The following is a 25,505-nucleotide window of genomic DNA, read 5'->3' as shown; positions in this document are numbered from 1 at the left end:
CTCCATATATCTTCTTCAAAATGTGCACAATGCCTAGACAGGGGTTAGCAGTAGGTGAAGGAATCATTTTATATTTTAGAAGGGTGGGGAAGCCAAAGGCAGAAGTGGGGGGGGCAATTTTATTACTATTCTTTGATAAAGACAATGTTCCAGCATTCTTTAGTAATTTTCAAAATGGAACTAAATAATAAATGTTCTCTTCAAAAAGAACAATTACCTAGTTAAATTAAAGAATGTTTTCCTCATGAGGATTGCAATTAAAAATAGAGGGCAAGAGAAACTTGCCTTAGCATTTGCCATCACCCCAGGGTTTGTTGATCAACTTTATGCTTCATTTATGTCTCCATAAATCATACTGTGGAATTAAAAGTGTGTGGCTGACATGAATATTGCCCACTTTGCAAGGGAAAGACAAAGAGCAAGAAAAACTTTATGCCAAAGCGTGAGGCTATCACACAAAAATTCTTTCCAATTATTATCTCTGCTTCCCCACAAAAGCGAGATTACTCTCTTGGTGGATGTCATAGAATTGAGGCTTTGAAATGGAGATGCCAAGCTGTAAATTACATTTCTGAATCAATTATGCCTCTATCAGAAAGGCTATAAATAACATGCAGAATTACCAGATGTGTAATTTTTTGTTACACTTGAACATTTGGTGCGTTTAGAATGTCTAAGTGAGGGACTTGGGTTAATCTGTGAATTTCACGGATTCATCTGACAAGACAGCAGAAAAATGTGGGTGAGAATTATGATGACCTTGCTTCAAGGAGACTTACCAGAACAAGGTCGACTCAGGAATCTGCCTGCATTTTTCTTAAAAGAGACTTAGACGGGATATGGTCATGGAGCCCTTTGGTGTTCACTGGCTGAATTCTCAAAAGAGTTGGAGCAAAGGACACATTTGGTTTCGGATGGGTTACTTGAGCAACACATAATTCGGTGATGAGCCCTTCCTTTGACAGCTTTACGTGGATTTTATTTTGTCACCCTCTTGAGAAGTCTAAGCAAGAGACTGTTGGCCGGCTGCGTTCTTATGACCAGACTCAGCATCTGAAACTGAAACATCGAACAGTGGGTCCACATGAGGACTAGAGTTTATCAAGTAGCCTCAGCCAGTGACCTTCCCAGGAATCTCACTTACTCCTTGGTCTGTTGCGTCATAGCATTTTGTCCCCTATGGCAAGTTAAGCTTTTATTACTCTTACGTGTAGGTGGTCATTTGTGTTATGAAATTTAAAAGCTGTCATGTAATAGGACTAAGGGAAAAATATTCCTCTCCATTTAGGAGAATGTAATACCCACGTTTCCCTGAAAGATGCTCAGGTCATGTAGGAGCTTCCTTGTTACTGCAGTAGAGGAAATCTGGCTCCCTCTGTGGAGTGAGGCAAATACTATGCAACCAAATAAATTTTTATTGGTTATGGCTAGAGTTAACTACCACGTCTTAAAGCTAGCAAAAGGAATAAGTCTGTGTGTGTGTGTGTGTGTGTGTGCGTGTGTGTGTGTGTGTGTTTCTTAGCACAGCATAATTAAATGAAGAAAGTGTACAAAATCAGCTGGAGCCTGACAGATAAAATATATCTCAGATCATAATGTTGAAACTACCACACTAAGATTCCAATCCAACTCAGTTTTCTTATCCATACAATGGATATAATGACATCTAAACTCCAGCATTAGTTTTTAAATTAAGCTGGATATGCTTACAAAATATTTTGCATAATTCTCTGTCATAGAGGAAGTGGTTCTCACTATCACTTAGAGATCTTTTTCTTCTTCTTTTTCTTCTTCTTCTTCTTCTTCTTCTTCTTCTTCTTCTTCTTCTTCTTCTCCTTCTTCTCTTTCTTCTTCTTCTCCTTCTCCTTCTCCTCCTTCTCCTCCTCCTCCTCCTTCTTCTTCTTCTTCTTCTTCTTCTTCTTCTTCTTCTTCTTCTTCTTCTTCTTCTTCTTCTTCTTCTTCTTCTTCTCCTTCTTTAATTCAACATGCCTCTCCCCACATTTATCTTCTACCTACAATCATCTGCTCCCAGGGAGAAGTGCTGCATGGCACTTAAGAGCTTAAACTCAGTCTGGGTTCCGATCCTAGTTCAGACACTCAACAGCTTCTTGAGCTTTGGCTCAATATATAACCTACCTCTGCCTCTGTTTTCTCGTCTGTTAAATTGCGATAACAATAGTAACCACCTCACAGAGATGATACTTTCCTTACCCAGTGAGTGTTTGTTTGCAAGAATAACTGAGATAAAGCAGGAAAAGCATACATAACACTGCCTGCCACATAACAGCACACAGTAAGTGCTGCTTATAATACAAATACTTTTAACATCTGTTAAACCCATTCTTCCTCCACTATTTTGTAGGCTTCAAACTTCCATTTGCATGTAAACTCTATGTGAGAAATGTGTTTACTTCTTCTGGTTAAAATGATCCTCACCAGCTTTTGAGTAAGAGGATACAGAGTGGACTGGTGAGTGGACTTCAGAAGAATATTGGCAGATGTCAAAGCTAATGCACTTACTGAATGAAAAATCAGCCTCAGCTATCATAATGGGATGCACCCAAACCACATAAGGTATGAATATGAAGGCTAGTAGCAAATCCTCCACAAAAGGAAGCAAGAGGAAGAAGGAGATGAAGAGCACCACAGTCACGTGCATGTGTGTAATTATTCTAGAGGGATGTTCTTTAAGTAGCTGGAGTTCACACTTGAAAAAGGCCTCTTTGATCCTGATTTCCAATAATTAGAAAAATTAGCAGCCATGCATTTTTAGAAAGCTACTAAGTATCTGCTTGTGAAGCCCTGAAAGCATTGTGTTTTTTGTTCCGATGGAGCAATGCATCCAAATGCAATGGACATCTCTTCAACAAGTATGAAAGGATCTGTGGCTTTGGCTTTGCAATATCCAAAAGTATAAACCATCTGAATTATTTTTTTTTAAATACTGGAGGAGACATTGTCACATCAGAACTCGTTCACACACTTGCCCTCATAATGGATCTGTGAAGATGTGTTGAGACTCAACGTTTCAACCAAATCCCAAAGATCCTGCAATATTCTGATGAACACTTTGCATATGGTTACCCTCAGAATAAAGGATATTTTCCCCCATTTAAGGATAATAATAGAGTAATATCAAGCCTCCACACTGAAGTATAATTGTCACATCGCCTCACATTATACCGATAATTTGCACATTAAACATTCTTATTTGTTTAAAACATGCTGTTTTGCTCCTATCTGAACAACAGCTTTTTGGGAACAGAAGGAGAAAATTAAAATCTTAGAGTTTACTCTCTAAAGCATATAGTCATTAAATTCAAGTCACAGGAGGAAAACTGATAGGGTCAAATCTTCTCTTATGTCAACAGCTAAATGTGAGTAAATAAAAAGGAAAATTGAAGGATTCTACTAGTAAAACATATGATACACGTTTAGTATAATTCACACAAATTTAAAGCAAAAGTAGGATAGCACAAGAAAACTAAGTAAATTTGTAATTTAATGCTAAGTGAAATATGGATAAATTGACTATGAAGACAAAAAACAGTTATTCTCACAATGAGAACATATTTCAAGATATGGCCTGGGGAGCATGGATAACTCATGCTAGTCTATACTTTCTGAGTTCGTTTTGCCAAAGGAACAAACTCTTTGCTCTTATTTCTTTTGTAGGATAAATAGTCCTAAATTGATTATAAGCAGAAAATGAAAGGATTGAGACTTCACTGCTAAACTTATGTGCACCTATTTTAAAAATTTATTTTAAAAGATGGAGGGTTTTGGTAGTATGCGAGGATTTTTTGGATAAATGAAAAAAAATTCCATTGCTGAAAAATCTCTGACCAATTAAGGATATTGCATTAAAAAGTTATTTTGATAGTTGACTTTATTCTTAGCACAGTTTCATGTGAGATGGTATATAGAGAGAAAATGGACACATAAATTTGAACATAGGAGCCAGTGACGAAAACATTGCATTTACCCTGGATCAAACTTTGATGAGGACAGAAGTGAGGCAGCCGATGCTGTGGCTCAGGCAGTGTTAGTGGAGAGCTCATTTCCATGGGTTTTCAGATGAATAGATGTTTCTGACAATGGCCTTCTCAATGTAAAAAAAAGAATATTAATTTCCTATATTCTCATTTAGATATGATAATACCTTGTTTGTAACAGTATACCCAATATGTTTTCCCCTAAAATGTAGCTAGATGACAAAACTCCAAATTCTGGCTGGCTGATTTATTCTGAAAAGCCCATATTATATAGTTCAATTTCAAAGAATTAAAACTAGGCTAGTAGCAAGCTACTGGGGTTTTTTTAGAGATTTTATTTCTTTACTTATTTGAGAGAAAGAGAGAGAAAGAAAGAGTACAAGCAGAGGGAGGAGCAGAGGGGAAGGGAGAGAGAGAGAGAATCTCTAGCAGACTTGAGAGCCTAACTCAGGGCTTAATCTCACAACTCAGGGTTGTGAGATTGAGCCCTAAGTGACCTGAGGCAAAATCAAGAGTTGGTCACTTAACCAGCTGAGCCACCCCGGCCCCCCTACAGTTTTTTTCTAATACTTTTATAAGGCACTTTTTTCCTAATCAGCTTTATAAGGCACTTTCACAAATGCCACACTGTAGACTATTTAATATGCACTTGTTCATATATCACATTTCTTGTAGCAAGATCCTTGTGAGATGGGTAAGCTTCTAAATTAGCTCTAGGCTCCTGTGGTCTCAATCCCCTTCCACACATTTCAAAGAAGGATGCTGATCTGGATTGGACAAACTCCAGAATAACATAACACGTCAAGATCGAGAGACTAGGGATGTCAAAGGAGTGAAAAGACCCAGCATACTCACTGAATACATTCTCCTTCTCCGTGTGGCTATTGGAAATGGACCACTGGAGTATTGAGAGGGACCAAGGATATGTAGCCAGGGCCACCATCATGCTGGCTTAGGGTTTGAACTGTCTTCTTTTCCTCAGCCAGGTATGCTCATACTTGGATGGCAAGACAGGAGGGATGTTTTTTGGCCATACCAAGGTGCAGCAGGGTAATGGTCTAGGTAAGAAAGGCCCAAATTTATGGATAGAACCAAACCTGGTAATGTTGTCTTCCTACAGCTTACCTGTACCACCAGGAGGAAGAACCTCTGGAGAAGCCATATTGCCAGTGATTTCTACCACTGTGAGTTTATGCCCAGACAATTATCTGTCTCTGTGAAGACAAAATTCCTAGGGCATTTCCTAGAATTCCTCTTCTGAATGACAAACAGGTTTGTGTTACATTCTTTATCTTCTTTACATTTTATTCACCTCATATTTTGATAGATGGCATTAGAGATTTAAAGCAAGGTTACTACCATTCTGTTCAAGATAAGATTATGTGGACAACGAAAGAGTACACACTTACTTGTATAAAATCATAAAGCACAGACTTCCTCATCCTTTCTTCATGTGGCTAAATTAGCCACACAAATCAGTTTTCTAAGCATTCAGAGACACCACTCATAATTTCACAGATTTTATGCACACTGTTGGCATAGGAAGGAAAATGTCAAAGATCTTCTACTGAAATAATTTGGGCAAATGACAGAATGCCGACTCATGGCAATAATTCAGACAGGAAATAGATTCAAGTAAACAAACATTTAACAACTTACACAGTGACCAATTGATAATTTTATTCAGCAGCTGATAGAAAATTCTGGATTTGTGAAGGGCTTATTATTCCTTGACAAGCAACTGTTCACTACAGTCCATTTAAATATTTGGAAAGGTTAATTGGGCATATTATCCTCTTAAAGACACAAGTAATTTCTAGTTTTCACTCAAATAAAGAAAATCAGTGCATCCTTTATTCATTTTATTGTTCCTTTCTTTGTTGTTATATTTTGGCAAAGTACTGGGGGATAACTTATTTACGTCAATTAGACCTAAGTTCAATTCCACATGAGCTACTTATTAAATGTTTAATCCCCTTTATCCACATCCTCTGCAACATTTGTGGTTTCCTGCCTTGTTAATTTTCCCCATTCTCAGTGGTGTGAGGTGGGATCTCATTGTGGTTTTGATTTGTATTTCCCTGATGGCAAGTGATGCAGAGCATTTTCTCATGTGCATATTGGCCATGTCTATGTCTTCCTCTGTGAGATTTCTGTTCATGTCTTCTGCCCATTTCATGATTGGGTTGTTTGTTTCTTTGCTGTTGAGTTTAAGAAGTTCTTTAAGATCTTGGAAACTAGCCCTTGATCTGATAGGTCATTTGCAAATATCTTCTCCCATTCTGTAGGTTGTCTTTTAGTTTTGTTGACTGTATCCTTTACTGTGCAAAAGCTTCTTATCTTGATGAAGTCCCAATAGTTCATTTTTGCTTTTGTTTCTTTTGCCTTCATGGATGTATCTTGCAAGAAGTTACTGTGGCTGAGATCAAAAAGGGGTTGCCTGTGTTCTCCTCTAGGATTTTGATGGAATCTTGTCTCACATTTAGATCTTTCATCCATTTTGAGTTTATCTTTGTGTATGGTGCAAGATAGTGGTCTAGTTTCATTCTTCTGCATGTGGATGTCCAATTTTCCCAGCACCATTTATTGAAGAGACTGTCTTTCTTCCAGTGGATAGTCTTTCCTCCTTTATTGAATATTAGTTGCCCATAAAGTTCAGGGTCCACTTCTGGGTTCTCTATTCTGTTCCATTGATCTATGTGTCTGTTTTTGTGCCGGGACCACACTGTCTTGATGACCACAGCTTTGTAGTACAACCTGAAATCTGGCATTGTGATGCCCCCAGGTATGGTTTTCTTTTTTAAAATTCCCCTGGCTCTTCAGGGTCTTTTCTGATTCCACACAAATCTTAAAATAATTTGTTCTAACTCTCTGAAGAAAGTCCATGGTATTTTGATAGGGATTGCATTAAATGTGTAAATTGCCCTGGGTAACATTGACATTTTCACAATATTAATTCTGCCAATCCATGAGCATGGAATATTTTTCCATCTCTTTGTGTCTTCCTCAATTTCTTTCAGAAGTGTTCGATCCTGAAAAAAAATAAAATAAAATAAAATAAAATAAATGTTTGATCCTGAACAAACTGCTTGATTTCTCAAGTTTCCCCATCTATACAATGATGATTCTTACAAATGCTACTTACAAGTAAGTCTGTCAAGAGAAATCAATGAGCAAATATTCATAAAGGTACTCAACAAATACTGGGTCCTCTGTACTTAAGGCATTGTACAGGCATGAAAGAGCTACAAAGATATTTAGGGAACACTTACCACCTTTAAATAAATGAATTTAGTAAGAGGTTATATTTATTTCTTAAGATTCTATTTATTTGAGAGAGAGTGCACATGAGTATGGGGAGGGTGAGAAGGAGAGAATCTCAAGCAGACTCTAGAGCATGGATCCCAACATGGGGTTCACCCTCATGACCCTGTGATGATGACCTGAGCTTAAATCAAGAGTCAGGCACTTAGCTGATGGAGCCACCCAGGCATCCCAAAGATTATGTTTAAATAACTAATTTTTATTATTTTCAAATAACATTATTGGGACCATAGTGTGAAGATTGAATTAGGTTGCTCTTCAACCATGTGTGCCCCTTCAGTCATCAGATTCTTCTTTGCCCCACTCATACCCTAGAACAGAGACCATGTTTCTTGACTGACAAACCCATACCACCTTTGGCAATATTCAGCAACCTCATGCATATTCCCTTGAGTGTGTGTTCTCTGTTATTAGGAAACATGGAAATTAAAAGGAACTAAACAGTAATATTTGTGAGAGTAGAGACTATACTTTTGCTAAGTATTTTATTACCAGGAAATTATAAGTATGCAGTCAATTTTGTTTGCATGAATAAATGTCTGCTTTGTTCCTAACACACCCTTAGAAGAAGTTGACTATGTGTCTTGTTGGTCAATCCTCCAAACTACCTTGATAGTGAAATACAAACACTGTTTTACATGGAGAAAATCAAGGTTCAGAGTTGTTTATTGATTTTCCAATATCTTATATATACTAAAAGACTGGGTTGGTATTTATGTCAGATCTATATAACTCCAAGGTTCCTGTGCTATCATCTACTTTAGCATCCTCTCTCCCTGCATGAGGTTATTCATCACAAGACTTTTAAAAAGTATTGATAAATGTATTAGTTAAAAACCTTTATGACTTCTTTCCCAGAAAATAGTAGATGGATTGAGCATCCCCACTTAAGAGATGAAGTAATTATAATAATAACTAACATCCATAATAATAATCATCGATATTTTCCATTTTGTTGTAGTTCCTTAAAATTCTTAATTACTTTACACATATGATTTTTAAATGTTAAGTGACTTGCCCAGTGTCACACGACTTTAAGTGATAGGGCCAGATTTCTCTGTGATTTGAAGCCCCTTCACGAAATCATTCCTTATCCCCTAAAACATGCCAGCAATGTACCTTGCCTGGACATTGCTTGAGAGTCTTCTTACAAATGCAGAAGGGACAGTCTCTTCTTTGCCCTTTGTTCCATTCCACTCAAACAGCCCAGTGACATGAGCAGGAAGGCCTCCTTCCATGAGCTGGTAACAAGCAGGTCCAGAAGTAGGTGGATACTGGTAAGGTTTACCTCCTCAACATCTGATTGCACCACCTGCTTCACCAGCAGGTCCATCCTATAATACTCTCTCTTTTGATAACAACAAACATGTCAAAGGAACCATAAGACATTATTTCTGGAAAATGCTTAGAAAACATCTCGAATCTGATCTAGCCACTTTGCAGATGAAGAATCTGAGATGCTGGAACTGATTTTCTCAAGGAAAAGTCAAGATTAATGAGAAAGTCAAGATTAAGAATGTTTCTTTCCTTCCTCCTTCCTTGCTTTTCTTCTGCAACAATTCACTCCTTGTCTGTCATTTGATAATGACTGTGTAGGACTCAAAAGATGCAGATTGTTTTCCTATATATCTCTATGTGTATATCTGTGTTGTGTGTTTTGCACATGTGTGTGCATGCATGTGTGCATTTTTCAAATAGGATTCTTGCCACTGAAGATATAAGCTTCATCTTCCATGAATTCACTGTCTATTATTAGAGAAACAAAATATGCAGTTATACATGTCATGATAGCGATATTGTCAAAATTGAATACCAGTTATACATGTCATGATAGCGATATTGTCAAAATTGAATACCCCTCCTTTGAGAGCCAAATCAGCTTGTTGGTGCCTTCTGTTTCTTAATCTAAACCTTGTTTCTTCCCTCCAGATTGATTTTTATCGCCTTGTCCATTGCAGGCCTCCCAGGAGACCAGAGTGGGTGATATTGTAACCCACAGTGGACCTCAGGGACCAGACCCTGTAGCCAGGACTATGACACTTTCCTTCCATTAACCCTGACTGAGTACTATAAAGATGGAACATTTTGGTTTACAATTCCCTAAACACCTCTTGAGTTCAGCTTGCCTCAAGTAGGACCATACATCAGAATTACATTTTCCCTAGCTTCAGTGCCTTATAGTATGGTTGGTTCCAGGAAATTTAGGTTTCAAGCACCAAACCCTGTTCTTAAAAGTCACTCTTTCAAATATTCAAAATATTCTATTTGTTTGTTTTTTTAAAACTCAGTGGAGGAGATTAAACAGAAATGGCTTCTCATTGAAGAAGCTAGTATAGAAGCTGGATTATAATTAGTACAACCGGTAAGTACAGAACTTCCGTTTGCAGGAAGGCTAATTGCCTACATCATCCAATATTTATAGCCAATTTGGGCCACTGGTATCCATTTTTGCATGTAGTGAATGGTTTAGGGAAGGGGGTTATTTAAAATTTTAACCAATATGTTCTTTCCTCAAAATAACAAACCTATAATACTGTAAAGTGTACAGGGATAAACTTTGGAAAGAGCAGATATACATCAGATTATATATATATATATATATTATATATATAGTATATATACCAGATATATTATTTATATATGTATATGTATTTATATATTATATATTTATGTACATATTTATATATGTATATATGTATATATATATCTATAGGTAGAGAGATAGATCAGATATATTATAGATATATGAGATCCCCAGACCCTGGGATCATGACCTGAGCCAAAGGCTGATGCTCAACCGCTGAGCCTCCCAGATGCCCCTCATTACTGACATTTTTAGTCACACACTAGCTCTGTTTTCCTAAATAATCAACATACTAAAGACTTTTGTTACATCTAATAATAGTCACTTAGACCCAGGAATAGTCTTCTGGTTTAAATCATTAAAAAATCTTCATGTCTGAGAGAAAGAGAAACAAAAAATACGTTGGTTGGCATTTCTAATTCTAATCTGTCTTTGCCATGTACTAATCTTTCCATCACACTCTGGAGCAAGAACAAATTATTGCTGAAGTGGGTAAATATCTTGGAAGAGTTGTGTTAGGTAATACAGCAAAAACACCCTCAATAAATATTTCTTCTGAATCATTTGTACCCCACATATTTTCTAATGACCGCCATGTCCCATTCACCATTCAACTTCTGAGAATGCCATGGGGGAGTAGACTTATCCTCTCTCATGAAGTAATTCAAGCCTCTCTTTTGAGCCGTGCAAACAGAAAATTAAATGCCATTGCCAGAACAATTCTTTCTTTCTCTCTCCTCCATCCATCCAAGATGCCAAAAGGAAAGCCTAAGGGGAAGAAAGTAGCCTCAGCCCCTGCTGTTGTGAAGAAGCAGGAAGCCAAGAAGTAGTTTGGGAAAAGATCCAAGAATTCTGGTACCAAACAGAACATCTAGCCCAAAAAGGACTTGACCTGCCTTGTCAAATGGCCCTGCTATAACTGGCTGCAGCTGCAAAGGGCTATTCTCTATGGATGTCTAAAAATGCATGATTAACCCATCATTAACCAGTTCACCTAGGCCTTGGACCACCAAATAGCTACTCAACGGGTTAAGCTGGCCCACAAATATAGACTAAAGACAAAGCAAGAGAAGAAGCAAAGATTGTGGGCCCTGGCTGAGAAGAAAGCTCCTGGCAAAGTGGAAGTCCCCACTAAGAGCCCCCCTGTCCTCCCAGCTGGGGTTATTACTGCCACCACATTGGTGAAAAACAAGAAGGCTCAGCTGGTAGTGACTGCACATGATGTGGATTCCACTGAGCTGGTCGTCTTCCTGCCGGCCCTGCGTTGTAAGAAGTAGGCTCCCTACTGCCTTATCAAGGGGAAGGCCAGGGTGGGGCTTCTGCTCCACTGGATGACTTGCACCACTGTCGTCTTCACACAGATTAACTAGGAAGGCAAAGGAGCTCTGGCTAAGCTGGTGGAAGCTATCAGGACCAATTACAGTGACAGCTATTTTAAGATCCACCGTCACTGGAGAGGCAACCTTCTGCTTCCAAAGTCAGTGGCTAACACCGCCAAGTTGGAAAAGGCAAAAGCTAAAGAACTGGCCACCAAACTAAGCTAAGTGTATGCTGTTGAATTTTCTGTACATAAAAGTAATAAAAAGTTATCTTTCCAAAAAAAAAAAAATCCCATTGCCAGAATAATAGTATAGATGCAAACAAACTAATACAACGTCATAGAAGAAAAACAAATGACTGTTCAGAGGGGAGTCAGGAAAGGTAATAGGAGGCAACAGTTGAGAACTGAAGAGGAGCATTTTAGGTGCATGTGTGGAGAACAAAAAGAGGCAGATAGGAAGCGAGGAGGCTGGAGAATCCTAGTGGGATTAATCACAAGTTGTCTAATCACGAGTGAAAAGGAGAGCAGAGTGGAAGGATGCAACTAAAGCTACTCCTGTTCCTACACACTGGTATACATGCAGCTCTTCAGACCAAAAACAAATATTCTTAAAAATTAAGCTGTTACTGCTTTTGGTAAAGATGACTGGACTCTTCCAAACTGGAAAAGATTCCCGGTTTTTCCTGCTCTCCATTAGAACTCATCCTTCTGCAGCTCCTCTCTCCCCAAAGAAGCCCCCAACAGTAAGTAGTTCTTATGCGGAAGGCCAAATGATGAGACGTTCCTCGAGCCGCACCTACCAGCCAACTGTTGCAAGCATCATTGACTGAGGAGATTCGCCTCATTTGCATCACTAAGTCAGTGCAGAAAGACAGTGGTAAATAGCAGCGGAAACAAAGAAATAGATCATTTAAATAAAAGAAAGGCACTGCCACCACCGTCTATCTGTGTCTCCTCCACTGAAATTCACCCTGGAGGGACCAATATAAACTAATATGAAAATATGCTCCCTTTGTATAAAGGAAATCCAATGAAATGGAATTCTAATTCTGCGTTTCTGACAGTCTAACAGGAAAACGAGAGATGCATGCAGCTGCAGTACTTCCAGTTTTTGCCGTACGCCACACTCAAATTCTGGAGATAAGAAGACAAGCCATAGTCATTGCTCTCAAGGATATAACGATTCTTTAAAGGACACAGATAGGTAATTGCAATGCAAGTTGGTCAAGTGTACAAAGAATGATACACAAAATGTCATGGGAGGATCCAAGAGGAAAGAATTATCCTATCCTTAAAGCTGGTTGATATTATGTAGGGAAGGGAGGATAATTAACTATGAAAACTTAAGAGGCTACATTTAAGGCAGAAGGTTAATAAACAGAAATGTTGATAAGGGTTGCAGATGATGTGGAAGATGGAGTGGCCTGTCAGGAAGGGGGGATAATGTACAAAATCTCAAGCATATGAAATAATAGGATCACAGCAATTATTTCTATAACGAGAAGAAAAAGAGATATCAGGGAGACTGGTGGGAAGCAATTAAGTGATGGGAGCAGGGATAGGAGTTTAAGCTAAAAATATTGCAGGGAGCCAGTTTGTAAGGCCTGCTTGCTATATGCCGAGAAAGTTGCATCATATCAGATGCTTGAAATGATCAGATTTGCTTTCCAAGAAAACAAAGTAGGTAGAAGGTGAAACAAAGGGATTTTAGTTAAGAAGATTTAAGAGAAAGTTATTTAATAATTTGGAGTGGCAGATGCTGTAACCCAAATCAGTGTTTATATTGACTGGGATAATTTTTGGAATTCAGTCAAAAAAGCAACAGCCAAAGAATATTTAATAACAATAAAGTGCTAGGCTTTTCTCCCAGCCCAAAATACCTTTTTTTTTTTTTTTTTTTTTTTTTTTTAAGAAAAAGCAATAAGGAACTCCACAGAGATCTTGCTCTCAGAAATCCCAAGAATCCCAATATGGTCTCAAGGTTTTGATTAGTGCTTAACAAAGAACAGGTGTTTGATAACCACCACAAAGCCACCTCAGTTAAAATCAAGGCGAATTCTTTTTTTTTTTTCTTTTTTTTAGGATTCATTTATTTATTCATGAGAGAGAGAGAGGCAGAGGGAGAAGCAGACTCTTCGCAGGATCCCGAGGTGGGACTCGATTCTGGATTCCAGGATCAAGCCCTGAGCCGAAGGCAGCCACCCAACCGCTGAGCCATCCATCCAGGGGCCCCAAAACCAAGGGGGATCCTGCAGGGCTCCTCAGAGTTAACCTGTTCTTGAACTCTAGGTCAACTAGCCATTGGATGAGGACCACCCACCAGCTAAAGGAAGTTCTCAGAGAGTCAGCTCTACAGTGTCGTCAGCAGCCAAGCAGCCCTGCCTCTGGGGAGTGAATGTCTTGTACTCAACGGGGGCGGGGGGACAAGTCTCCATTGCACACTGCGGTTTTCTAACACCTTCTAATTTATAAAGGAGAAAGCAAAGGATTGGCTTAAACTGAGGGCAGGCAGGAGGCATCAGGAATCAAAACTGCAGTTCTCCTGGTGTAGGTCCCAGGGTAATAGCAAGCACTTGTAAAGCACCCGGTCTACAGCCCTATGCTGACCATACTCCACTTACACGCTTGCCCCACTCTCCCTGGGCACTAGTGCCCTAACCGAGAAATGGGACAGAACAGCAGTGCTCAGCTCACAGCTTTCCTGAGAATAAGATAATATATTTCATGGGTGTGTGGTGCATAGTAAGCAACCACTGGATAACGAAATGGTATTATCTTGGAAACCCTGAGACTACAAGAGTGATTTTCCTCTTTTCTTTCCTGGGTGGTCCCCAACGAATTATGTTGGGGAAGTAAACTTTCCACGTCTCAATTTTCAGAAGTTCAAAGTCTCCTTCTGTTAGGAGCCCTGATTTTCTTCTAAAAGGTCAACTGTCTTCTAGAGGATGAACATGAAGTAAATATAAATTAATGGCTTCAGAGAAAAGGTTCATTCCCCTAACAAGCGTGGCTCTCCCGTGCAAGCATGTCACCGGAGTGGAAAGACAGGAGCACCTGACAGACCTGCGAGTTTAAAGAAGTTGCTTGTACTCCCAGAATCTAAGTTGCTTTACTGATAGTAGGACCCTCTTCAAAAGGTTGAATTGAAGAGTATGTGAAGGAGTATCCACATGTGAAAGGCCAAGCAAACTGGCGGGGAACACGAGCTCCTTAAGGGCTTCAAATTCCAGATAATCACTCCCTTTTTTGTTCTTGGTCGTGGTTAGTTTCCAAGAGAACAGGTCCTAGTTCTAGTGCTTAATTATTCTTCTCACTGAGCTGTGTGGGATTAGACCTCCAGCGATTCAAAATCAAACAAACAAAATAGCCTGAAACCTCTTTACCTTATTAGAAAAAGGAAGTGTTTTTTTTTTTTAACTCAACAGAAAGGGACATGAAAATTGTATACTTTCTATGAAAGTCGTGATAATATGTGTATTACCGATAGTTGGAATAATGCACCCAATCATGGGTTTCGCCAAGTCAACGTCTTTGAACCCTAACCTTGCACCCGGCTATGTAACTGTACTAATATTAGGACAGCATATGAGGGCAGGGATTATAACATTAAACAATTTGCATTCTTAATCTAGCTCTGGGGATCCCAGGTGGCTCAGCGGTTTAGCACCTGCCTTCGGCCCAGGGCCTGATCCTGGAGACACGGGATCGAGTCTCACATCGGGCTCCCTGCATGGAGCCTGCTTCTCCCTCTGCCTGTGTCTCTGCTTCTCTCTCTCTCTCTCTCTCAATCTGTGTCTCATGAATAAATAAATAAAATCTTTCAAAAAACAAAAAACAAAACCTAGCTCTGCCACGTTACTACCTATGTGATGAATGAAGTTCCCTTAAGCCTCAGTTACCTTTTTTTGCAAAGTGAGCATGAATAGTAGCATCTAATTCATAAGACTGGGTGATGAGTGAACAAGATAATGCATGTAAAGTTGCTTTGTGCCGTACCTAGGACTTAATGACTCTTACCACTGTAAGCAGCCATCATTTTTAAATGCCATATCAGTTAGGGCTGCTATAACAAAATACCACAAATCGGGTGGCTTGAGCAACAAAAAAGTATTTTCTCACAGTTCTGGAGGCTAGAAGTCTAAGATTAAGGTGTCAGCAGGTTTGGTTTCTCCCGAAGATTCCCTCCTTGGTTGGTAGACAGGGGCCTCCTCCTTTGTCTTCACACAGTCTTTCCTGTGTGTGTATACCCCTGGCGTCTCTTCCTCTTCTTATTCGGACACCAGTCATATCAAATTAGGGCCCCAATGTAATGGCCTTATTTTGACTTAATCATACCTTTAAAACCTTATCTTCAAATACTGTGACATTCTAAGGTTCTAGAGGTCGAGGCATCAATACGTGAATTTTGGAGGGGACAAAATTCAGCCCTTAACAACAACCTACTATTTGTTATCTACTACATGTCAGGCATGATGCCAGAAACCACGTTCTTCTGGCCTTGCACCAAGTGTGTTTGCTGTACTTCATAAATCCTTTCACTCTTTAAGTCAGCTTACTTACTCTTATGGTTTTATCAAAATAGAAAGACTTTCTTCCTAATTATTCTATACATATAACATATCTACATTATAAATACTCGGACATTATAAAAATGTATAAAGATAAAAGGAAACCTACCAATAACCTCACCTAAAGCTATAACCACTGTTTCCAATTTTGCATATGTCCAGAATTTTTTCTTTTACACAAATTTGTTATTTTCCAGCACTAATATTATACTCTGCCTTTGTCCGTATTTTTTACTTAAGATATTTTAGACAACGCTTTCCATGTCAAGAAATAAAAATCTGTATCACAACGTTAACATCATGTATTTCATGGTAACTGTTTTCTTTTTCTTTTTTAATTTTTTTTTTTTTTTATGATAGTCACACACAGAGAGAGAGAGAGAGAGAGAGAGAGGCAGAGACACAGGCAGAGGGAGAAGCAGGCTCCATGCACCGGGAGCCCGACATGGGATTCGATCCAGGGTCTCCCGGATCGTGCCCTGGGCCAAAGGCAGGCGCCAAACCGCTGCGCCACCCAGGGATCCCCATGGTAACTGTTTTCCAACATTAACTTGTTTAAAACCTTTTTGCTGGGCAGCCCGGGTGGCTCAGTGGTTTAGTGCTGCCTTCAGCCCAGGGCATGATCCTGGGGTCCTGGGATCGAGTCCCGCATCCGGCTCCCTGCATGGAGCCTGCTTCTCCCCCTGCCTGTGCCTCTGCCTCTGTGTGTGTGTGTGTGTCATGAATAAATAAATAAAATCTGTAAAAAAAAAATATTTTTGCTATTATAAAAAAAAGTTCAGTGAGCATCTTACTTAAAACATCTTTGTCCTGATCACTTCTTTCATATACTTTCTTACATAAAAGCTTAAAAAATCCTTAGATTTGTTTATACATATTTCCAGATTGCACTCTAGAAAGATGTTCCAATTATACTCCTAAGTGCTAACAGGTTAATATAATTGCCAGGAAACATGCTGATTTTGCATCAACCCTTTTCTACCCCCTGCCTCCCCCAACCATAACCATCATTTTGAGAAGCCATATAATATTAATCGAACCAATATAATATGGCCCTTTCTGCTCAGAGTGAAAAGGCTCAAACAGATGATACAATTTGCAAGTAACACATGGAAACATATATCCAAGTGCTAAATTGCATGTAGTACAGATGCTAAGCACCCTGGGAGACTCAACTTGTTTCTTTCTGCTTTTAGTCCCCAGTCAGGGTTGAAATGAAATAGATCCACGAGCTGCAATGTGTCTAATGCATTGTACTAAGGGAATACTTCATCTTCTGACTCAACTTTGGAGAGATTGAAGCAAAAATAGGGATCAACCACCTCTCTACTTTCACCTGGCTCTGTGATTATCCTGACCCACTAAATGCCTGCTGCACTGGTTTTCTTTAAGATTCTCTAGTATCAAGCTCATTGCTAAACAAAAGGCTCTCTACTTCCTCTCTCTCACCCAAGTGTTCTTCTGCTATGTCATCTCTCGATAGTTTCTTCTCACTCTTCAGACATTGGTGCCATTCATCTCACTCAGGACATCCTCAAAACAGCCCTCATTGGTGGCCTAATTAAAGGCACCTTCAATTAACTCCATTGACCTTCTTTATAGTACATACCATAGGCAAGAATTACCTGGCTTATTTTGTACTTGTTTCACTTTAGCCTCTACACACTAAAATATAAGGTCAATGAGGACAGTAATCTTGACTACATTATCTATAGAACTGTGTATTCCTATTATATATAGCATTTCTTAAACTTCAAGACACATTTTTTCACATTTAAATATCAAGATGTGTTTTATACTTAATGTCATTCAGACAGCAATTGAGATATAATTGGCATTGCTTACACATGGTCAAACTTGGTGATAGCTGCTCATACCGTCATCTCTTCATTGGAATTTGCATACTGTTGAAACTGCATGTGTAGAGTTTAACTGCCATGTAAAATATCTTAGAAAATATAATGTTACAATTCAGCCTTTTACTGAAAGACTGAATACACAGAAAGTCATAGAAATAGAGTACCAGTAACAGAACATACATTTGACATTAGTCAAACAAATAATAGTAGCAAAAGAAAGGATCACATTTTCATATTTTCCTTCAAAACAAAAAGAAGTGCATTATGGAGCTTATGAAATAAAAAGATATTCAAGTAGAATAAGATGTGTTACACTTTATTACTAAGATATATGCAAAAGCTCGGTCTATTATCTGCCAAATAGAAGATTTACAAATCACAAACATTTATACATCCAAAAAATGGAGCTTCACAATACATGAAGCAGAGAGAACTTCAAGTAAAAGTAGACAAATCCGAAATTATGATCAAATATAATTTATAGAAAAAGGAGAAAGAGTATAAGAAAAGACATGGAAGATGGGAAAACCACAAACCTGACTTAATTGACTTTTAGAACATTCCTCCCAACAAAAGCATTGTATATAGTCTTCAAGTGCACAATGGAATATTTACAAATACAGAGCATAATCTGAATCATAAAAAATCCAGGTCATACACCATTAGCTTATACTACAAGCACACAAAAAAAATTCAAAATGGATTAAGGGCCTAAATGTAAGACCTGAAACTATAGAAATCCTGGATGAGAGCATAGGCGGTAATTTCTCCAACATTAGATGTGGCAATTTTTTTCTAGATATGTCTCCTGAGACAAGAGAAACAAAAGCAAAACTAAATTATTGGGACTTAATCAAAATAAAAAGCTTCTACACAGCAAAGGAAACAATCAACAAAATGAAAAGACACCTTACTGGAGAAGATATCTGTAATTGATATCCCTGATCAAGGATTAGTATACAAAATATATAAAGAACTAATACAACTCAACACTCAAAAAGCAAATCTAATTTAAAAATGGGCAGAAGACATGAAAAGATACTTTTCCAGAAAAGAAACATAGTCAACAGACACATTAAAGGATAATCAACACTGCTGATCATCAAAGAAATGAAAGTCAAAACCGCAATGAGATATTACCTCACAGCTGTCAAAATGGTTAAAATAAAAAAACACAAGAAACAAAAAATGTTGGAGAGGATGTGGAGAAAGGGGAATCCTCATACACTGTTGTTGGGAATCCAAACTGGTGCAGCTTCTGTGAAAAACAGTATGAAAATTCCTCAAAAAGTTAAAAATGGATCTACTCTACAATCCAGTAATTGCACTACTGGATACTTAACCAAAAAATACAAAACACTAATCCAAAGGGATACATGCACCCCTAGGCTTATAGCAGCATTTTTTTTTACAATAGTCAGTCAAATTATGGAAGAAGACCACATATCCATCAATACATGAATGGATAAAGAAGATATACATAATGTAATATTATTCAGCCGTAATAAAGATTGGAATCTTCCCATTTGCAACAATATGGAAGGAGTTAGATAGTATAATGCTAAGTGAAATAAGCCAGTCAGAGAAAGACAAATACCATCCAATTTAATTTATATGTGGAATTTAATAAACAAAACAAATGAGCAAAAGGGGGAAAAAATAAGAGAAACTAAGGCACAGACCCTTAATAAAAGAGAACAAATTGATGGTTACCAGAGGGGAGGCAGGTGGAGGGATGGGTGAAATATTAAAAATAAATTTAAGATAACAATTAAAAAATAAGGATATAGTGGATACAAAAATATCAAGTCATAAAAGTATTTTCTTTGAATACAATGAAATTAAGATAGAAAACAATAACAGAAATATCTCCAGAAATCCCAAAATATTTGGAATGAGATAAAACTCTTACAAATAATTCATAAGTCAAAGAAGAAATTAACAGAGAGATTAGAAAGCTTTTCAACTGAATGAAAGTGAAAACACAACACTTTTGAATAATATCACTGAATACCTATATTTAAGAAAATGAAGAGAAATGAGGAAGAAGGCAAGGAAGAGGAAGAGGAGAAAAATCCCAAACCAATAACCTCAGCATTCATCTTGAAAAATGAAAAAAAGGACAAACTAAACCCAAAATTAAGAAAAGAAAGGAGATTTTAAAATGAAATTCAGTGAAATAAAAAGAACAGAGAAAACCAACAAAACCAAATCTGGTTGTTTGGGCAAACCAGAAATATTGATGAATCTCTACCAAGATTTTTTAGAGAGAGACAGAGAGGAAGCAAGTTACCAATATCAGGTATAAAAGAAGTGAAATTATTTATAGATTCTAAAGATAAGCAAATATTATGAAAAATTTCGCACCAAAAAAAAACAATTTAGATGAAATAGACACATTCTTTGAAATGCATGAAGTACTAAGGCTCACTCAAGAAGTAACCTAAATAACTTATATCTATTACATTAATTGTAATTGGAGTTAAAAGCTCCCCCACAAACAAAAGTCTGTGCCCAAATAGTTTCACTGGTAAAATCTACCAGATACTTAACAGAGAAGTAATAACAACTCTACATAAACTACTGTAGAAATTTAAAAATTAAAGAGTACTTTCCAATCTATTTTTATATGACCAGCATTATCCTAATACAAAAATCAGACAAAGATATTACAAGAAAAGAAAATTATAAGCCAATAACTCTCATGATCATGAATACAAAAGTTCTAATCTTTTAGCAAAACAATTCCAACATTGTACAAAAATGATAATACATCATGACCAAGTTGAGTTTAATCTTAAAAATGCACTATTGGTAAAAAAAAAAAAAAAAAGGCACTATTGGTTCAACATTCAAAAGTCAATATAATTCCCCATATTAATGATTTTTTTAAAAAACTATTTGATAATCTCAGTAGATACAGAAAATACATTTGACAAAATTTAATGTTAATTCTTGATTTAAAAAAAATTTGCAACAAACTACAAATACAGGAGAACTTTCTCAAACCAATGAAGACATCTACATAAAGCTTATAGCTACTATCAAAAATAATGGTAAAAGCCTAAATATTTTCCTACTCAGAACAGGAACAAAGATGCCCATTCGCACCAGTTCTGTTCAGCATTGTGCTGGAGACTGGCCAGGGCAATAAGACAAGGAAAAGTAATAAAGGTCCTCCAGTTTGGAAAAAAAGAAGAAAAAATGTTTTTGTTCACAGATGACATGATTATCTATGCCAAAAAAAAAACCCATGATGGAATGTGCAATAAAGCAAGTAGAACTAGTAAGTGAATTTAAAAGGTTGCAGGATATAAGATCGACATACAAAATCAACTATATTTCCATTTACCAGCAACAAACAGGTAGAAGTTGAAATTTTTCAATATGTTATTTATAATAGCAACAAATATATGAAATTATTAGGAAAAAACCTGATAAAATATATGCAAGACCTGAGCACAGAAAATTATAAAATGTTGAAACTGAAGAAGACCTAAGTAAATAAAGAGATAAACCATATTTATGAAACAGAAGACAGAAGTTCTCCCCAAACTGATCTATAAATTCAATAAAACACAATCAAAACCAAATAGAAATTTTTTTGTAGAAATTGACAAACTGATCCTCATACTCAGAGGTAAACACAAAGGACCTAGGATATCCAAAATAACTTTGAAAGTTGAGAACTAATGTAATTATAAAGCTACAATAATCAAAAAGAGTGAGTTGTTGCCATAAAAATGAACAATTAAGTCCACATAACAGAATAAAGAGTCCAGAAATTAGATCCAGACATACGTGAACAACTGATTTTCAACAACAGTATAAAGACAATTCAGTGGAAAAGAAAAATATTTTAAACATATGGTGATGGAGAGGTACCTGAGTGACCTAGTCAGATGGGCATCCAACTCTTGATTTTGGCTCAGATTATGATCTCAGTGTCATGAGATTGAGCCCTGAGTTGGGCTCCACAATGGGCATGGAACCTGCTTAAGATTCTCGCTCTCTCTCTCCCTCTCCTTCTTCTCTCCTCCCCGTTCACTCACTTGTGTGAGCATTCTCTCTGTCCTCTCTCTCAAAATTAAAATAAACACTAGGGATGGAATAATTGGATATCCATATGCAAAAATAATAATAATGTTGATACATACCATATACCAAAATTTACCCAAAATCAATCACAGACTTAATATAAACTGAAAATTATAAACTTCCAGGAGAAAATATAACAGAAAACTTTTGTGACTTGCATTAGGGAAAATTTTCTTAGATACGACATTAAAATAAAAGTCAATTAAAAAACAAATTGATAAATTGAACTTTATATTAGTATTATCCAGAGAAGCAGAATAAATATCTTATATGTCTTATATGTCTATATCTATATCTATCATCTATCTATCTATCTATCTATCTATCTATATATATATATATATATAGAGAGAGAGAGAGAGAGAGAGAGATTTATTGTTAAGAAATTGGCTCATGCAATTATGGAAGCTAAAAAGTGTCAAGATCTATAGTCAGCAAAGCTGGAGACCCAGTCAATATGTGATTCTAGTCTGAATTCAAAGGCCTACGAACCAGGAGAGATGAAGGTATAATTCCATCTGATAACAACAAGCTTGAGACTAAAGAAGAGCTAATGTTGCCATTTGAGTCCAAAATCAGGAAAGATCAATGTCCTAGGCTCAAAGCAGTCAAGTAGGAGGAGTTCCCTCTTCCTCACAGGAGGTCACATCAGGGATAATAGCACAATCTGCTTTCCTCAGTATACCGATTCAACTGTTAATCTCATCCAAAAACATCCTCACAGACACACCTAGAATATTGGTCCAAGTATCTCGGAACCCCATGCCCCACTCAAGATAACACATAAAATTAATTACCACAGACTTCAAGATCAATCAAATTCAAGATTACTCCTCCTTAGAAGACTTAATGAAAAGACAAGAAAAGACTGGGAGAAAACATTTGCAAAGCACATCTTGATCAAGGGCTTGTATTCAGAGTATATTAAAAACTCTCAAAACAATAAGAAACCAAATAACCCAGTTTTTTAAATGAACAAAAAAGATTTGAACAGAAACTTCAAAGGGAATAGATGAATGGCAAATAGGCATATGAAACAATGTTCAACATCACTAGTCATTAAGAAAATGCAAATTAAAATCACAACTAGATAACACTATGCATCTATTTAAATGGTTAAAAAAAAATGTAATTACCATACCAAGTGTTGGCAGGAATGTGGAGGAACTGGGATGCTATAAACTGCTAATGGGAAAGTGACATGAGGCATCACTATGGAAACAATTGGGAATTTTCTTTTTTTTTCTTTTTTTTTTTTTTTATTGGTGTTCAATTTACTAACGTAGAGAATAACACCCAGTGCCCGTCACCCATTCACTCCCACCCCCCGCCCTCCTCCCCTTCTACCACCCCTAGTTCGTTTCCCAGAATTAGCAGTCTTTACGTTCTGTCTCCCTTTCTGATATTTCCCACACATTTCTTCTCCCTTCCCTTATTTTCCCTTTCACTATTATTTATATTCCCCAAATGGAATTTTCTTTAAAAGTTACATATGCGGGGATCCCTGGGTGGCTCAGCGGTTTAGCGCCTGCCTTTGGCCCAGGGCACGACCCTGGGGTCCCAGGATCAAGTCCCACGTCGGGCTTCTGGCATGGAGCCTGCTTCTCCCTCCTTCTGTGTCTCTGCCTCTCTCTCTCTCTCTCTCTCTCTCTCTCTGTGTCTATCATCAATCTTTAAAAAAAAAAGTTACATATGCATTTACCATATGATCCAACCCTTCCTCTTGTATTTACCTAACAGTATATGTTCATTCAAAGACTTGTGCACAAATATTCATAAAAGATATAATTTTAATAACTAAGACCTGGAAACAACCCAGAAGTTCATCAATGGGTAAGTGGATAAATTAGTATATCATACAATGGAATACTACCTAGCAAGAGAAAGAAATGACTTAACTAATATACACTACAAACATGGATGCATCTCAAAACAATTAAGCTGAATGACAGAAGCCAGAGCATGAGGATGTGGAGAAAAAGGAGCTGTTGTGCACTGTTGGTGGGAATGCAAACAGGTGCAGCCACTGTGGAAAACAGTGTGGAGGTTTCTCAAAAAGGTTAAAAATAGAACGACCCTAGGGTGCCTGGGTGGCTCAGCCAGTTAAGTGTCTGACTCTTGACCTTGGCTCAGGTTTTGATAGCTCAGGTCATGCGTTCAAGCCCCACATTGGGCTTCCATGCTGGGCAAGGAAACTACTTAAAAAAAAAAGAATTACCCTAAGATCTAGTAATTCCACTACTGAGTAGTTACCTAAAGAATATGAAAACATTGATTGGAAAAGTTACCTGCATGCCTATGTTTATTGCAGCATTATCTACAATAGACAAATTATGGAAGCAGCCTAAGTGTCCACTGATAGATAAATGGGTAAAGATGTGGTGTATGTACACGTAATGGAATATTGCTCAGCCATAAAGAGAGAGTGAAATCTTGCCAATTGCAACAATATGGATGTATCTAGAGGGTATAATGCTGAATGAAATAAGCCATTCGGAGAAAGACACATACCGCATGATTTCACTCATATGTAGAATCGAAGAAATAAAACGAGTGAACCAAGGGAACAAAAAAATAGACTATGGAGAACAAACTGATGGTTACCAGAGGGAAGGTGGGTGGGTGGGAAGATGGGTGAAATAGTTGAAGGGGATAGTGATAGCAAGCAAATCAATGGCTGCCTAAGAACATGGTAGGAGTAAGGGATACTTTTGTGCAGCTGGGGAGACAGGGATTGCCAAGGGGCTTGTGGAAAATTTTGGGGGTGATGGCTTTGTTCACCATCTTGATTGTGGTGATGATTTCATGGGTGTAACATACATTAAAATGTATTATATACTTTAGATGTGCGCAGTTTACTGTATGTTATTTATACCTCCATAAAGCCACTAAAAAGCACGCATCTCTAATGTGACAACTTAAAAAGAGCAAGAACAGATTAGTTCCCATATCATATATAAAAACACGTTATAAGAAGAAAAATATGACAATAAAACGCTTACTTATAGAGGTGCAAAGAGTATCTTACATGAAATATTCTATGTCACGGCCCTGTGGTATAAATCTTTCTTTGAAATTAAACACCTGGTTCACAGGTTAACAAAAGAGAGTTCTTATTTTCTGAATTTTTAAAATATATGTTTTTTTAAAGTTATAAGATTAAAATCACAGTGAATATAAATATATTTAATTGATTCTTTAAAAAGTAAAAAAATGTGAAATGATATATAAAGCTACCAAAAATGCTAGAGAATTTTTTCAGATAACTAAGAAAACATATAATCATGTATAATTTTTAAAGTATGAATGTGTAAAATATATAAATTTTTTTAAAGATTTTATTTATTTATTCATGATAGAGAGAGAGAGAGGCAGAGACAGGACGAGGGAGAAGCAGGCTCCATGCCGGGAGCCGGACACGGGACTTGATCCCCGGACTCCAGGATCACACCCTGGGCCAAAGGCAGGCGCTAAACTGCTGAGCCACCCAGGGATCCCCAAAATACATAAATTTTAAAAAGCGGAAATATAATAATATATAAATCCATATCCCAGGGCAACTACTCTGTTTAAAAACAAACCAAAGAAAGGGAGACAGAACGTAAAGACTGCTAACTCTGGGAAACGAACTAGGGGTGGTAGAAGGGGAGGAGGGCGGGGGGTGGGAGTGAATGGGTGACGGGCACTGGGTGTTATTCTGTATGTTAGTAAATTGAACACCAATAAAAAAAAAAAAAAGAAAAAAAAACAAACCAA

At 37.4% G+C, this 25,505-nt stretch overlaps 1 long non-coding RNA gene and 1 pseudogene across 2 annotated transcripts in view; one reads left to right on the top strand and one right to left on the bottom strand.

Moving 5' to 3' along the window:
* The window catches only part of LOC144306148 (uncharacterized), a 65,196-nt gene that overhangs the window by 19,712 nt on the left and 19,979 nt on the right, over positions 1-25,505 (bottom strand). For both annotated transcript variants that reach the window (XR_013373178.1, XR_013373170.1), the window contains 4 exons: positions 5,405-7,027; positions 4,851-5,053; positions 3,986-4,102; positions 780-1,059 (listed from right to left, as the gene is read on the bottom strand). This is a non-coding gene — a long non-coding RNA (uncharacterized LOC144306148). The remainder of the gene's footprint in view (positions 1-779; positions 1,060-3,985; positions 4,103-4,850; positions 5,054-5,404; positions 7,028-25,505) is intronic.
* On the top strand, positions 10,656-11,447 carry LOC144306146 (large ribosomal subunit protein eL8 pseudogene; annotated as a pseudogene).

This window comes from Canis aureus, chromosome 3 (assembly GCF_053574225.1).
Source record: "Canis aureus isolate CA01 chromosome 3, VMU_Caureus_v.1.0, whole genome shotgun sequence".
NCBI classification, from domain to species: domain Eukaryota; kingdom Metazoa; phylum Chordata; class Mammalia; order Carnivora; family Canidae; genus Canis; species Canis aureus.
Note: the sequence above shows the minus strand (reverse complement) of the source record. Positions and strands in the feature narration are given on the sequence as shown.